The sequence below is a fragment of the Canis aureus genome, chromosome 19 (genome assembly GCF_053574225.1).
Source record: "Canis aureus isolate CA01 chromosome 19, VMU_Caureus_v.1.0, whole genome shotgun sequence".
Classification (NCBI taxonomy): domain Eukaryota; kingdom Metazoa; phylum Chordata; class Mammalia; order Carnivora; family Canidae; genus Canis; species Canis aureus.
Genome location: NC_135629.1, coordinates 49,063,595 through 49,080,390, shown reverse-complemented (window position 1 = coordinate 49,080,390; position 16,796 = coordinate 49,063,595). Strand labels below are relative to the sequence as shown.

Sequence of the window (16,796 nt, the reverse complement as noted above, 5' to 3'; positions counted from 1 at the left end):
TCAACTTGTCTTCTATGTCACTTTCTTCTTCCTCATTAACCCTCATTGTTAGGACCTCTAGTTTGGATTGCATCTCATTCAATTGATTTTTAATTTCTGCCTGATTAGATCTAAATTCTGCAGTCATGAAGTCTCTTGAATCCTTTATGCTTTTTACTAGAGCTACCAGTAGCTTTATAATAGTGCTTCTGAATTGGCTTTCTGACATTGAATTTAATCCAATTTTTGTAACCCTGTGGGAGAGAGGACTGTTTCTGATTCCTTCTTTTGAGGTGAGTTTTTCCTTCTAGTCATTTTGCTCAGTGCAGAGTGGCCATAAGCAAGTTGTATTGGGAAAAGGAGAAAAAGAGAGACAATAAAAAAGAAAGAAAAAGAAAAAAAAGAGAAGAGAAGAAAAGAAGAAAAGGGGGGGAGGTGGAAGCAAACAGAAACCAAAAAATAAGGGGGAGTATCGTCTCATTGTATATATTGCAAATCCCTTGACTTCCCCTGGAACTTTCCGGTGCTGCTTGGTCAATAACTTGCTTTTACCCTGTCCTTCTAGCTGGTCTTCTGGGGGAGGGGCTTGCTGTGCTGATTCTGAGGTGTGAGCTCTTGGGGGAGCTCAGTGGAGTTGTTTTTCCTGTTCATCCTGTGGGACCACTGTGAAGCTCAGTGGGGGTTGTTTTTCCTGTGAGGACCCAGGAGGAACAACAACAGTGGCGGCGGCCATCTCTCCAGCCCTAGAGTCAACTCCTGCAGTAACTATGGAGCTCTCAGTCTGCAGGGGCCTGGATGCTCCGGGGGCTGGCCGCTGATCTGCACAGCTGGGTGCCGCCCAGGGGCAGGAGCATCCTGGCTGTCCTGGGCTCTCCCGGCGTCTGCCTGTCCGGATCTTGGGCTGTGTCCCCCCGCACCCTGGGCTCCCTGGCCTGCGCTGCTGGAATCTAGCTCCTGGGACCCTCAGCCCCCTCTGTGGGGAGCCGCCACCTGAGCCACCTCCGAGCTGCTCCCGGGTCCAGCCAGGCGTGTGCTGCACCCTTTAGGGAGCTCGGCTGTGGGGTGTGGCATGCTCTCCCCTGGGGCGCAGGTCCTCTGTTAGTGTCCCAGGAAGCCTGAGGGCATCCCCGCCCTCCTGGGGTCCTGTCCGAGCTCCCTGCGAGCGCCTTTCCCTCTGGGAAGGTTGGTAAAGCTCCTGCTTCTCCGGGTCTGGGCTTTCATGTCCTGGGGGCACTCGGGGCGGCCTTAGCCCAGCTCCTGCGGGGGTCCCTCCCCCTTGGATGCCTTTTATTTCTTTATTTTTTTCCCCGTCTTCCTACAGAAGCGCGAATTCTTCTCACTGTAGCATTCCACCTGTTCTCTCTTTAAATCTCAGGCTGAATTCGTAGGTTTTCAGGATGATTTGAAAGTTATCTAGGTAATTTGGTGGGGACAGTGACTTGGGGACTCTACTCTTCCACCATCCTGCTCCCTCTGGTTCTCTTCTGTCTTAAAAAAATGAGTGTAACTTGCCCCACTTTTAGCTGCCAGACAAGAGTTGACTTCTCTCTGCTTAAATGTACTCTCTACTTCCCCAACCTTTGCAAGTGTGGTTTCTTTCCCTTATCATGCCACCCAATCAAACATCTCTTAGACCTACAATGATCTCCATGTCCCTGAAAGTTTTCTTAGAAACGGGGGACACTATTCATCTTTTCTGATGGAACACTCCATCCTTATCTCCTCTAGATTCTACTCATACAGACTTCTACGTCTTTCTTCCATTCTCTCTAGCTTTTTTTCTCTGTTTCCTTTATAGCTCCATCCAATGGATCAGTTCCAGAAGCACTTCAGTTCTCATTAAGTTCTTTCCTCCTAGACAATAGCATCTATCCTTTAGGTTCAATTACCATCTAAATACAAATGACAGCCATGTACATTTCTCTATCTGATCTCTGAGATCTAGATGAGTATTTCCAGTTTCTTATTTCTCATATCTAGAACTAACTCAGCCTTCTAGTAAAAGACTTGCAATCTTTACCCCAGTTCAGTCCTTTCCCATGATGTCTTTCTCTGGATGCACTACATTCATCTTGTGGCACAAGTTTGGACTCTTTAAAAGTTATCCTCAGTAATGATCTTATTTCCCAGCACAGCATATCCATTATACAATCCTAGTTTTATATTCTCAATATGTTCCCAGTGTGTCCAGCAGGCTCAATCTTCATCACCCCTTCTTAGGACACTGCTATCTTTACCTGCCTAAATAGCTGCAGTTTCCACCTAACTGACCACCCCTTTCTAGTCTTGTCACCTTCCTGTGCACCTTTACATACAAATCAGAGGGATCTTTTCAAAACACAAATAAAATCGTGTCACCCCTTTGTTAAACTCATTACATGTAGGATCAAACCTCAAATCTGTAAATCAATGAGGACCTGCTTGGGTTGTCTCCTGCTCACCTCTCCAGCTTCGTCTATTATGAATGTACCATCATTCTGGCCAGATCAGATTTCTTTCAATTTTTTAAATTCACTGTGTTTCTTTGGTACAAAGGCTTTGCACATATTCCTTGTCCTTGAAACACTCTTTTGTTTTCCTCGACTCAAAAGTATGTCAGCCTTCACATCTCAGTTCACGTGTCCATTCCTCCAAGAAGCCTTCTCTTCCTGCTTAGGTTAGGTCAGGTTCTCTTGTTTTTCACCCTGATGGCCTTTCCTGCAGAGCATTTGTCAGAGTCATTTTAGTCTTGGTTTTCACTATTTGCTTTGTATCTGTCTTCCCTGTAGATTCCAGGCCCAACAGGTGCCATGTTGGTTTTCCCCTCTAATGTATCCCCAGCATTTCACATGATGCTAGGCACATAGAAATGCTCGATACATAACTGCTGCATGACTATTTAAATTAAATGCACAGAGTGCAGCTGCAGAAGGTGCAGGAACTGTCTTGCTCATCAATCTCTTTCTAACTTTCCCAGTGCTCATTAATGGTCTAGAGAGCAAACAAGTGAAGGAATAAATAATAGAATGAATTGCCTGACCAGGAGGGTAATAATACAGTAGAATAAACTACTGATTCGGTAATGATGCACCCTTTCTCGCAAATTTCAAGTTACTTCTCAGGCTTGTGGTTTTATTAGTGACCTTCACATCTACTTATTAAGACCCAAGTATTTCCTTATGAACCAAGAGCATTGTGTAGATACACTGACTGAAACAGGTCTGGACTGAAACAGGTCTGGAATGAAATCCCACTCTCCCAAGTGCTTGCTATGTGAACTGGGTCAAATTGCCACACATTTTAAATCTTCCGTTGCCCCCTCCTTCTCTTCCTTACACATGAGACAGTTGTCTTAGAATCACTGAATTGGAGCTAATTTCTGGCTTCCTTATGTAGGCTTTCAGGTGGGTCATGCATTGGTGGGAGGGGGGCTGAATATCTCCCACATACACTGTAGATGTTGATTCAGCCAAGGATGGGGAATGTAACCCCATCCACCTAACTGGGAGCTAATGCAACATCCCTTAGTACAACTGATGCCATCACATAAGGGGCAGTCACACAGATCTGAGATGTTCCATTCTGGCTGTATCACAGCCTTGTCCCACTGGGGGATTGCAGTTATTCAGCAAGAATGTAACAGATAGTCCACATCTTTCTGTTTAGGGAATGCTAATAGTACTTAACCCTCCATATTTTTGGTGTCAGCCAGTTCTCAGCAAGGCCAATCTTCATTCCTGGAAGCTAATCCCTAGGAGTCCCTAAATAATATCTGAGCTTCTCTCACTCCGGAATTCCAGTAAATGGGTATTTCCACATGGATTCTTTGTATTAGTTTCCTATTGCTATTGTAACAAGTTATCGCAGACCTACTGCTAAAAGCAACATAAGCATTAAAGGTGCCTAGGTGGCTCAGTTGGTTAAGCATCTGACTCTTGATTTCAATTCAGGTCATGAACTCAGCATCCTAAGATCAAGCCCCACATCAGGCCCTGTGCTCAGCGTTGAGTATGCTTGAGATTCTCTCTCCTTCTTCCCCTCCCACTGTTCTCCCTCTCTCTCTAAAACAAACATTATATGGTCTCATTCATTTGGGTAATATAAATAATAGTGAAAGGGTAAAAAGAAAAGAAAGGGAATAGAGGGGAAGGGAGAAGAAATGGGTAGGAAATATCAGAAAGGGAGACAGAACATGAAGACTCCTAACTCTGGGAAACGAACTAGGGGTGGAGGAGGGTGGGGAGTGGGGATGACTGGATGGTGGACACTGAGGGGGGCACTTGATGGGATGAGCACTGGGTGTTATTCTGTATGTTGGCAAATTGAACACCAATAAAAAATAAATTTATTATTAAAAAATAAATTAGTAAATCTTTAAAAAAACAGAAACATTTATCTTACATATCTAGAAGTTTAAAGTTTCAAATGGGTCTTATGGGAGTAAAATCAAGGTGTCAGCATAGCTGAGTTCCCTCTGGAGACTTGAGGAAAGTTTGAATTCTTGTTTTTTTTCCAGCACCTAGAGGCTGGCTGCATACCTTAGCTAGTAGCCCCTCACTCTATTCACCTTTCAAAGCCTACAGTGCAGCATCTTCAACTGTAACTCTATCACTCTCTCTCTCTCTATCTCTCTCTCTCTCTCTCTCTCTCTCTCTCTCTCTCTCACACACACACACACACACACACACACATTTTCTCTCTCCCTTGCTTCTGTCATTGTATCTCCCTTGCTCTTTTCGACTTTCCTGCCTCCCTCTTTCCCTTAAAAAGACCTTAATCATTACATTGCCTCACTTTCCATTTACAATACTTAATTTTATCTGGAAAGTCAATTTTTTTCTGTGTAAAATGAAATATTCACAGGATCCAGAGATTAGAATGTGGGCATCTTTTGTGGAATCCTTACTCTGTGTACCACACTATGGTAGGATGTCTACTGTACATAGGTTTGGTTTGCCTATTGTAGAGCCACCAAAATCTGCCTCAGGTTATAGTATTTGAGTAAATATCAACCCCCACCCCCTGTGATGATCTATACAGTGAAAAAACATACTTTCTGTGAGAAAAATAGCACCTCAAAGCCAAGGAATGTATTAAAATTTGAGTAATCTTATCACTGTTTCTACTGTCTTTGGGAAAAGGACTAAGCAAATTCATTCCTTTACGTATTTGTATCTTCTACTGTCTCCTAAAATTTGGTGCCTCTGGTGTTTAAAGATATAAGGAATGTTTCCCTCTCATCCTGTCATCTCTTCTGTGGTGTCCTGTAGTCTTGTTCAAGAAAAGCACTTGTGTTTAGTTCTAAGTAATTTCATGATGCATATTTTTTATAAGCTCATTGTGTAGAGATAAGCATGTGAAGTTGCCTAACTCAAAAACCAGAAATCACACTAAAGTTCCTATAGACACAGGAACAAATAACTCATATTGGGAATGACAAGGATAAGTGGGAAAAGGAGAATTCAGTGTTTTTTCCTTTACATCTTAGCTGATTGACAACAGATAACATTTCTTTTTTTTATAAATTTATTTTTTATTGGTATTCAATTTGCCAACATATAGAATAATACCCAGTGCTCATCCTGTCAAGTGCCCACCTCAGTGCCGGTATGTTTCTGACCTTGTGTTAATTTCTCACTTACTGAAACGCCTAGGTGGCTCAGCAGTTGACCATCTGCCTTTGGCCCAGGGCGAGATCCTGGAGTCCCAGGATTGAGTCCCACATCAGGCTCCCTTCATGGAGCCTGCCTCTCCCTCTGCTTAAGTCTCTGACTCTCTGTGTCTCTCATGAATAAATAAATAAAATGTTAAAAAAATTTCCCATCTTTTTAGTTTCTCTATATGTAGAGTAGCATTTCACAAACCCTGTATCAGAGCGATTTGGACATACATCTTGAAACAGATAATATTTTTCTATCGCACATTTCATTACTCTTATCTTTTGTAACTTAGGGGTTAAGAAATATAGGGAGATGGGACTTCTGGTGAAGATGTCAGAAATATCTGATATTTTACTCTGACATATTCACTTGGCAAGGGGATTTTGTGACTGAAAGCTTCTTAAATTTCCTATATCTTTTTTTCAAAGGAAACTTTTAAAAAAGATTTGTTGATTAATTTTGAGAGAGAGAGATGTGGAGAGGGAGGGACAGAAGGAGAGGGAGAGAGAATCTCAAGCAGACTGTGCACTGAGTGTGGAGCCCAACATGGGGCTCGATATCATGGCTTTCATCATGACTTGAGCTGAATCCAAGAGTCAGATGTGTAACTGACTCAGCCACCCAGATGCTTCAAAGGAATTTTTTGAATTATCTTTCTGTAGTCTTGTATATCATTTCTAAATATTTTTTTTCTAGGTCAATTAAAAAATCTGATGAATTATATCCCCATCTCCCATGGAAAATTGGAACTGTTAATCTCTGAGCCCTTGAGAGAGGATAAACAAGACTTCATTGTGTGTGTATTTCAAGAAATTCACCATGTCAACAGTGTGAAAGAAGTCAACCTTGCTTGATACTCAATGCCTGCAAAATCTGGAATTTGTCTGTGCCCTTCAGTGTGCTTAGAAAACTCTCAACATATAAAGAGCCATCTGTGGACCAATTTCTTGGTCACTTTGGTTTACAACCTTTTCTGAAGCCTCTCCTTCCTACAAAGATGCTTCTAGATGCTGAACGTCTATGAGCAGGAAAACCTGCCTCAATGGATTTTCTTACCTACAGCAACCATGAAAGTGGAAATGTTCACCCCAGAGTCTGGATTTTGAAATTTCTTTGTTCTGTGAGCTTAATTATTCATACTTTCAAAGATATCAATTTCTCACTAGGTCCAAGGGAGTGATCACAAGAGACACAGGTTTAACCTTCATTGAGATTTCAGGGGGAAATAAAGTGATTTTCGCAGCTATGGTTGACTCAGAGTCTGAAAGATTCCTATAAATCACATCTCTATAGCTGGACAACTGAAACATGATCCATTTCACAGTCATTGCTGTCTTGTTTCATCATCACCTGATGATACAGATAGTTGGAAAACTCCGATCATGAGATGTATGTTTCAGGCTTTGTGGGCCAGTGTATTAGTCAGGGTTGTCCAGAGAAATAGAACCAACAGAACACACACACACACACACACACACACACACACACACACACACGTTTTTATGAAGGGATTTTATATATATATATATATATATATATATATGTATATATATATATATAATATATTTGTATATTTTTTATTGGAGTCCGGTTTGCCAACATATAGTATAACATCCAGTGCTCATCCCATCCAGTGCCCCCCTCAGTGCCCGTCACCCAGCCACCCCATCCCCCTACCCAACTCCCATGAAGGGATTTATAATGAAGTATTGGCTCATGTGATTATGGAGCTGAGTCCCACAGTCTGCTTTCTGCAAGCTGGAGACCCAGGAAAGATGGTGGTTTAGTTTAAAGGCCTGAGATCCTGGGAGCTGATGGTATAGATTCCATACTGTGTCTGAAGGCCTGAGATTTGAGCCTGTTGATTGTAGAAGATGTACGTCCCAGTCAATTTACCAGACTGAATTCTTTCAACCTTCTTCCACTTAAAAAAATTTTATTTAGGCCCTCAAGGGATTGGAAGATGCCTATCCACATTGGAGAGCACCTTCTGCTTTACCCAGTCCATTGAAATGCTAATCTCTTCTGGAAACACCCTTACAGATACACCTAGAAATCATGTTTAACCAGCTATCTGGCATCCTGGGGCCCAGTCAAATTAACACATGAAATTAGACATCACTGCTAGAATATATAGCAACAATATGACTCTGCCATTGTAGCATGAAAACTGCTATAGACATTCATAAATTGATGGTTATGACTGTTTTAATAAATCTTTATTTTTAGACACTGAATTTGAATTTCATGAAATGTTCATATGACACAAAATATCATTCTTCTTTTGATTTTTTTCACATGTTTAAAAATATAAATACTGTTCTTACCTCGTATGAATGGGAACCTGCAACTCAATGATGCATAGACCTGGTGTTGAGCCAGATTTTGCACATGGGCTGTTGTTTGCTGACCTGTATCCTAGGATGTTTGGGGGAACTCTTCATCCACACCAATTTATTCAGGCACTTTTCAAATATTTGAGTACTTACTGTTTAAGGCACGATGTTAAATTGAAAGAAATGGAAATGGCGCTTGACAGGATGAGCACTGTGTTATTCTGTATGTTGGCAAATTGAAGACCAATAAAAAATTAATTTATTATTAAAAAAAAGAAATGGAAATGAAGAAGGTAGACATGCTTCCCCTGTCCAGGAATCCTGAGGACCTTGTATTAGCTTAGACTTCCATAACAAAATACCATAGACTGAGGGCTGAAACAACGGAAATTTATTTTGTCCCAAATGTGGAGGCTGGGAAGTCCAAATCTAGTTTTGACAGTGTTTGGTATTTGGTGAGAGCACTCTTCCTGTGTACCTTCTCACTGTGCTCTCTCTCTCTCACACACACACAATCATTCTATAGGCATCTATTGTTTACAGTTTTGTATCTATCCTTATTATCATTATTTCTGTACATGTACATATGTATTTATGTATCTCCATACATGTTATAGAAATGGATTCATGCTGTGTGGATAAAACTGTGGAATTTATTTTTTATACACAGCTTTTACACAGTTATAGAGTAGTCCCTAGTATGGCTATATCGTGTTTAACTACTTCTTATTAATGAACATTTGGGTTACCTCCTGGCAGTGAAAATTCTGAATATAGAAGTTGCATATTTGATATTTTGATGGACATTTGGGTCAGAAGCTACTGTTCTGGATACCACACTTATAATGGAAGGGGATGAGGCCTATCTCTGAGATCCTTCACCTACTACACCAGAGGTCAGTAAACCTTCTTTAAAGGTCCAGATAGGAAATATTTTCAGCTTTGTGAGCCATATGGCCTCTTACAAGGCCTCAACTTAACTCTGTGGTTGTTCCCCCAAAACAATTATGTAGACAATACATCAATGAATGGGAATGACTATGTGCCAATAAAACTTTATATACAGACTCAGGCAGCCAGCTCATGAACTGTTGTTTGCCAACCTCTAAAATAAACAGAAGTAAGTCCTAGGGTCAGAGTCAGAATTCAGGGACCTGCACATCTGAGAAGACAGAGGAGAAATTGAATGGGGTAAGACAGAGTGTTCATATGTAAGTGGCCCTCTTTGCAGCCCTGACTACATCAGCATAGTCCCGCCCTGAAGCTGGATCTGCTGGATGTGACGGCACACCTGATTCAGTGCATCCACGTGTTCCAACTGTTACTTCCTGTTAACAGTACACTGTCCTCTGCCTGCAGTTGTTTCTGATAAGAGGTCAGTGAAAACTTATGTTGCGGTTTCTCCTCATGTAAAGTGTCATTTTTCTTTGTTTTTTAGGATTTTGATTAGGATGTCTGTAGATGTGCTTTTCTTTGTATTTGTCCTGGTTAGGGTTTACAGGGCTTTGTGAATCAATAAATTATGTCTTTCAACAAATTTGGGGAATTCTTAGCCATTATTTAAATATTTTTCTGCTCCATTTCTCTCCTCTCCTTATTTCTTTTTTTAAAGATTTTATTTACTTATGAGAGAGACTCATTCCTGGGACTCCTAGATCATGCCTTGAGCCGAAGGCAGACGCTCAAACACTGAGCCACCCAGGCGTCCCTTTTTCTCTCTTTTCCTTGAAATTCAGATACAGAGAGTCCTCAGAAAACTGTATAAAACATTACTTTAAATGTAGAATGTGTGTTTTTCTTTGTGAAATAGATTATTTGTAATTGACTAATTCATAATGAAAATGAATGGCTATCAATGTACACTCATAAATACCCATAAAAGGGCTTATGTTTTTGTATTGGATGACAGTCCTTTGGATGTATTCTCCCGACCCACTGGTGATCTTAGAACCAATGTAAGGATGACCACGTTAAAGCATTACTTACAGGAACATCTTAGGAGGAAGGGGAGCAAGTGGGAAACAACAAGAAATTTGGGACTGGGTGACGGGCACTGAGGGGGCACTTGATGGGATGAGCACTACTGGGTGTTTTTTTAAAAATAATAAATTTATTTTTTATTGGTGTTCAATTTGCCAACATACAGAATAACACCCAGTGCTCATCCCGCCAAGTGCCCCCCTCAGTGCCCATCACCCATTTACCCCCACCCCCCGCCCTCCTCCCCTTCCACCACTCCTAGTATGTTTCCCAGAGTTAGGAGTCTTCATGTTCTGTCTCCCTTTCTGATATTTCCTACCCATTTCTTCTCCCTTCCATTCTATTTCCTTCACTATTTTTTATATTCCCCAAAAGAATGAGACCATATAATGTTTGTCCTTCTCCGATTGACTTATTTCACTCAGCATAATACCCTCCAGTTCCATCCACGTTGAAGCAAATGGTGAGTATTTGTCATTTCTAATGGCTGAGTAATATTCCATTGTATACATAAACCACATCTTCTTTATCCATTCATCTTTCGATGGACACCGAGGCTCCTTCCACAGTTTGGCTATTGTGGACATTGCTGCTAGAAACATTGGGGTGCAGGTGTCCCAGCGTTTCATTGCATCTGCATCGTTGGGGTAAATCTCCAGCAGAGCACTGGGTGTTATACTATATGTTGGCAAATTGAACTCCAATAATATATATACCATAGTCCATAGTTTACATTAGGGTTCACTCTTGGCATTGTGCATTCTATTACTTGCATAGTTTTCAATACTTCACTCTTGCAAAATGGATTAAAAAAAAAAAAACCTTCTCAGCCATTAGAAATGACAAATACCCACCATTTGCTTCAACGTGGATGGAACTGGAGGGTATTATGCTGAGTGAAATAGGTCAATCGGAGGACAAACATTATATGTTCTCATTTATTTGGGGAATATAAATAATAGTGAAAGGGAATAGAAGGGAAGGGAGAAGAAATGGGTAGGAAATATCAGAAAGGGAGACAGAACATAAAGACTCCTAACTCTGGGAACTGAACTAGGGGTGGTGGAAAGGGAGGAGGGCGGGGGATCAGGGTGAATGGGTGATGGGCACTGAGGGGGGCACTTGACGGGGTGAGCACTGGGTGTTATTCTGTATGTTGGCAAATTGAACACCAATAAAAATAAATTTATTATTAATAAAAACCTTCTTGTAAATATCTTCCTATGAATATGGTAGTGTTTCTCTGAGGTAAGATCAAAGGAAGTGGGATTCCTGGGTATGTAGGTGTGTGGGTATGTGCATCTTAAACTTTCATTGCTAATAACAAATTGCTGAATAAAGTGTTTATATCATTTACCCTAATGCCATAAAACAATAACCATTTCATCCTGGTCTAACCCATATTGAATACTGTACAGTTTTGAGGATTTAAAAAATATCTTATTTATTTATTCATAAGAGACACAGAGAGAGGCAGAGACATAGGTAGAAGGAGAAGCAGGCTCACTATGGGGAGCTTGATGTGGGACTTGATCCCAGGACCCTGGGCCATGACCTGAGCCAAAGGCAGATGCTCAAGCACTGAGCCATCCAGGTACCCCTCGAGGATTTTTTTTTTCCCCTCGAGGATTTTTATTTCAATCTAATTAATGCATGATAAAATTAGCTTCTTCTGTTAGCTTCCTTGATTACTATGTATTTTTTAGTAATTTGTTTTTTCTCTTTCTGTGAATTACCGATTAATTTTAAAATATTTTATGAACCTTTTTATTATAGAATTTTAGAAGTTCTCTGTACATGATAGATATCAGTCTCATATGAACATAGCAAATATTTTATCTGGTCTTTAGGCTTTGTTAACATTGCCTTCTATCATCCCAAAACAATTATTTAAGTAATAAAGCCATCTACGAAAAGCCCACAGCAAATATCATTCTCAATGGGGAAGCACTGGGAGCCTTTCCCCTAAGATCAGGAACAAGACAGGGATGTCCACTCTCACCACTGCTATTCAACATAGTACTGGAAGTCCTAGCCTCAGCAATCAGACAACAAAAAGACATTAAAGGCATTCGAATTGGCAAAGAAGAAGTCAAACTCTCCCTCTTCACCAATGACATGACACTCTACATAGAAAACCCAAAAGCCTCCACCCCAAGATTGCTAGAACTCATACAGCAATTTGGCAGTGTGGCAGGATACAAAATCAATGCCCAGAAGTCAGTGGCATTTCTATACACTAACAATGAGACTGAAGAAAGAGAAATTAAGGAGTCAATCCCATTTACAATTGTACCCAAAAGCATAAGATACCTAGGAATAAACCTTACCAAAGAGGTGAAGGATCTATACCCTAAAAACTACAGAACACTTCTGAAAGAAACTGAGGAAGACACAAAGAGATGGAAAAATATTCCATGCTCATGGATTGGCAGAATTAATATTGTGAAAATGTCAATGTCAACCAGGGCAATTGACACGTTTAATGCAATCCCTATCAAAATACCATGGACTTTCTTCAGAGAGTTGGAACAAATTATTTTAAGATTTGTGTGGAATCAGAAAAGACCCCGAATAGCCAGGGGAATTTTAAAAAAGAAAACCATATCTGGGGGCATCACAATGCCAGATTTCAGGTTGTACTACAAAGCTGTGGTCATCAAGACAGTGTGGTACTGGCACAAAAACAGACACATAGATCAGTGGAACAGAATAGAGAACCCAGAAGTGGACCCTCAACTTTATGGTCAACTAATATTCGAAGGAGAAAACACTATCCACTGGAAGAAAGACAGTCTCTTCAATAAATGGTGCTGGGAAAATTGGACATCCACGTGCAGAAGAATGAAACTAGACCACTCTCTTTCACCATACACAAAGATAAACTCAAAATGGATGAAAGATCTAAATGTGAGACAAGATTCCATCAAAATCCTAGAGGAGAACACAGGCAACACCCTTTTTGAACTCGGCCACAGTAATTTCTTACAAGATACATCCACGAAGGCAAGAGAAACAAAAGCAAAAATGAACTATTGGGACTTCATCAAGAAAGGAAGCTTTTGCACAGCAAAGGATACAGTCAACAAAACTAAAAGACAACCTACAGAATGGGAGAAGATATTTGCAAATGACGTATCAGATAAAGGGCTAGTTTCCAAGATCTATAAGAACTTTTCAAACTCAACACCAAAGAAACAAACAATCCAATCCTGAAATGGGCAAAAGACAGGAAGAGAAATCTCAGAGGAAGACATAGACACCGCCAACATGCACATGAGAAAATGCTCTGCATCACTTGCCATCAGGGAAATACAAATCAAAACCACAATGAGATACCACCTCACACCAGTGAGAATGGGGAAATTTAACAAGTCAGGAAACCACAAATGTTGGAGAGGATGCGGAGAAAAGGGAGCCCTCTTACACTGTTGGTGGGAATGTGAACTGGTGCAGCCACTCTGGAAAACTGTGTGGAGGTTCCTCAAACAGTTAAAAATATACCTGCCCTACGACCCAGCAATTGCACTGTTGGGGATTTACCCCAAAGATACAAATGCAATGAAACGCCGGGACACCTGCACCCCGATGTTTATACCAGCAATGGCCACGATAGCCAAACTGTGGAAGGAGCCTCGGTGTCCATCGAAAGATGAATGGATAAAGAAGATGTGGTTTATGTATACAATGGAATATTACTCAGCCATTAGAAATGACAAATACCCACCATTTGCTTCAACGTGGATGGAACTGGAGGGTATTATGCTGAGTGAAATGAGTCAATAGGAGAAGGACAAACATTATATGGTCTTATTAATTTGGGGAATATAAATAATAGTGAAAGGGAATAGAAGGGAAGGGAGAAGAAATGGGTAGGAAATATCAGAAAGGGAGACAGAACATGAAGGCTCCTAACTCTGGGAACCTAACTAGGGGTGGTGGAAGGGGAGGAGGGCGGGGGGTGGGAGTGAATGGGTGATGGGCACTGAGGGGGGCACTTGTTGGGGTGAGCACTGGGTGTTATTCTGTATGTTGGCAAGTTGAACACCAATAAAAAATTTATTATTAAGAAAATAATAAAAAAATAAAGTTTACCTCCCCCTCCAAGCCTTTGACTTTTGATTAAAAGGATGTTATTAATGAAGTTTTAAATTGTGGCCTGTATTTTGTTTGAGATTTTCTATAAATTCATAATATCATCTCCTTTTCCCAGTAGAACAGGATTTCTCAACTTTGGGGATAACAGAAGAGAATATGAAATTTTCTGTTAACAAATAGTTTCTCTTTACACGTATATGTTGCTGTAGAAATTTTCTTGTTTCTAATGGAGGATAGGAAAACACCTGTTTATAGCCAGTATATAATGTAAGGGAGTTCCAGCAGTTTCTCAAGCTCAGCATTATTAACACGGGGTGGGGAAGGTGAGGGCTGGATAATTCTTTTTGTCTGGAGCTGTCCTTCGTATTGTACAACTTTGAGTAGAATCTCTTTCCTTTGTTCACTAAATGCGAGTAGGTACCCCTCCAGCTGTGAAACCACAGATATCTCTAGAAATTGCCAAATATTCCCTGGGGCAAAAGTGTCTCCCAGGTAAGAACTACTGCACTAGAGCCTTTGAAATGTGAAGGAGGGTTATTTTAAACTTCCCTTGCTGCTAGTTTTCTTTAAGTCTGGTTCGGTTGACTTCTACATGGGCTGTTTTACTTGTGTTTAATAACTTTTGATTCAATGCTGGACAATGTGTATAGAACAGCAGACACTGAGGTATATGCTATTTATTACTGGAAATAGGCACACGTATTCTTCTGCTAGGCTATTTTTGAGGGAGCTTGAGTCTAATCAGGAGTCCTTGCACTCTGGGCTTCAATTTATTCTGGTGTTACCTTTTTATTTGTACTTACCGTCTGTTTTGCCAGAAGATTTTTTCTCATTGTTCTTTCAGCTGTAGACCTTCCTTTTGTGGCTGCATCTGAGAGAGTCTCTCCACATTTTTGCCACTCTCTTAAGAGTGGCACTTTCTATACTCTCATGATTGTCTACACTTGGGCCTGAGCAATTCATTCAGAAATGTAAGTTCTCTTTAAGTCTTTCTGTGGTACCCAGAAGACTTCTTTTTGTCCTTTGCCATAGGTCAGCCAGGACTCCAGATGGTCTCTCTGTGGATGATCCTGTCTTTCCTTAGACTTTAGGCTACTTTGTTGTCTTTACCTCCCCTCTCTTATAGGTTCAAGAAAATGAATGATTTTGTAGTTTATGTGGATTTTTCTTATTGTTAGGTTGAAAGCAATACCTGTTTCCATTTTTTATTTTCTTTATTTTCCAAAGATTTTATTTATTTATTCATGAGAGACACACAGAGAAAGAGAGAGAGAGAAAGAGAGAAGCAGAGACACAGGCAGAGGGGGAAGCAGGCTCCATGGAGGGAGCCCAATGTGGGACTCAATCCCAGGTCTCCAGGATCACTGGATCCCTGGGCCAAAGGCAGATGCTCAACCGCTGAGCCACCCAGGCATCCCCCATTTTTTATTTTCTAGGAGTGAAGATTCCCTCTATTTTCTTATATTTTAATGATTTTGTTTTACTTTTAATTTTTGATTTTAAATCCACCACCATTAGTCATGAAAATTCTTAGTTTTAGAAAATATCTATTCTGGGGCACTGGGATGGCTCATTTGGTTAAGCTGCCAACTCTTGATTTCAGCTCAGGCAGGTCATGATCTCAGGGTCATAGAATCAAGCCCTGAGTAGGGCTCTGAGCTCAGTGTGGAGTCTGCTTGTCCCTCTCCCTCTGCTCTTTCCCCTACCCTCCCTGCTAGCAAGCTTTATTTCTTTCTCAAATAAATAAATAAAATATTTAAAAAATCCATTCACAAAGTTAGTTTTGTGCAGAGGAAAAGGCATTTTATCTGGACATATAGGAATTTACAAGGGTATATATCTTTAATGAATTAATAGCTAATCAGTATATTACTTACTTTTCTGACACCTTTAAAAAATTAATTAATTAATTAATTAATTTTGGGGGCTTTTTACATATTTTTTTAAATTGAAGTTCAATTTGCCAACATATAGCATAACACCCAGTGCTCATCCCATCAAGTGCCCCCCTCAGTGCCCGTCACTCAGACTGACACCTTTTATTTACCATTTTAAACTTAGAATTTGGAAAAGTGATATAATTAATACTCATATACTCTCCATCCAGAGTCAGTAATTGTTAACATAGTGCCACATTAAAACATTTTTCTCAATGTATTTCCACACATGGATAAATTTTCTTGCTAAAACATATGATAGTCAGTGGCAGACATCATGACACTTCATTCGTCAATACTTCTTTCACAAGTATTTGTGAATTCAAGGAATCCTCTCTACATAACCACAATACTATCATTATACCTAAGAAAATTAGCAACAATTTCAAAATAACTTTCAATGTCTGATACATATTCAAATTACCCTAATTGCCTCCAAAAAGTCATGGACAGCTGTATATCTGAACCAGAGTGCCACTAAAATTGCCTCTGAATTTGTTATGTCACTTTCATTTCTTTTAATTTAGAGTAACATCTAGTCACTTTAAAAAATGATATTGGTTTTAGAAGAGGCCAAGCCAATTGTCTTGTTGAATGCTTATGCTCAGGATTTTCCTGATGGTTTCTTCATGATGTCACTTAAATTGTTTTGTCTCCTGCATTACCTATATATTGAAAGTTACCTAAAAGGATATGTACCAGCAAGTTTCTTCTATAAGGGCCAGGCAGCAAATATTTTTTGTGGCCTTACAGCCTCTGTCACAACTCAACTCTGACATTATAGCATGAAAGCAGCCATAGACAATACATCGATGAATGGGTGTGGC

At 40.3% G+C, this 16,796-nt stretch overlaps 1 protein-coding gene across 1 annotated transcript in view; it reads left to right on the top strand.

Moving 5' to 3' along the window:
* LOC144289352 (adhesion G protein-coupled receptor E2-like) overlaps nucleotides 1–6,468 on the top strand; it is a 46,169-nt gene extending 39,701 nt beyond the window's left edge. The window contains exon 18 of the mRNA XM_077857499.1: nucleotides 6,315–6,468. The gene's annotated coding sequence lies outside the window, so the exon portion shown is untranslated. The remainder of the gene's footprint in view (nucleotides 1–6,314) is intronic.
* Nucleotides 6,469–16,796: the final 10,328 nt, after the last annotated feature.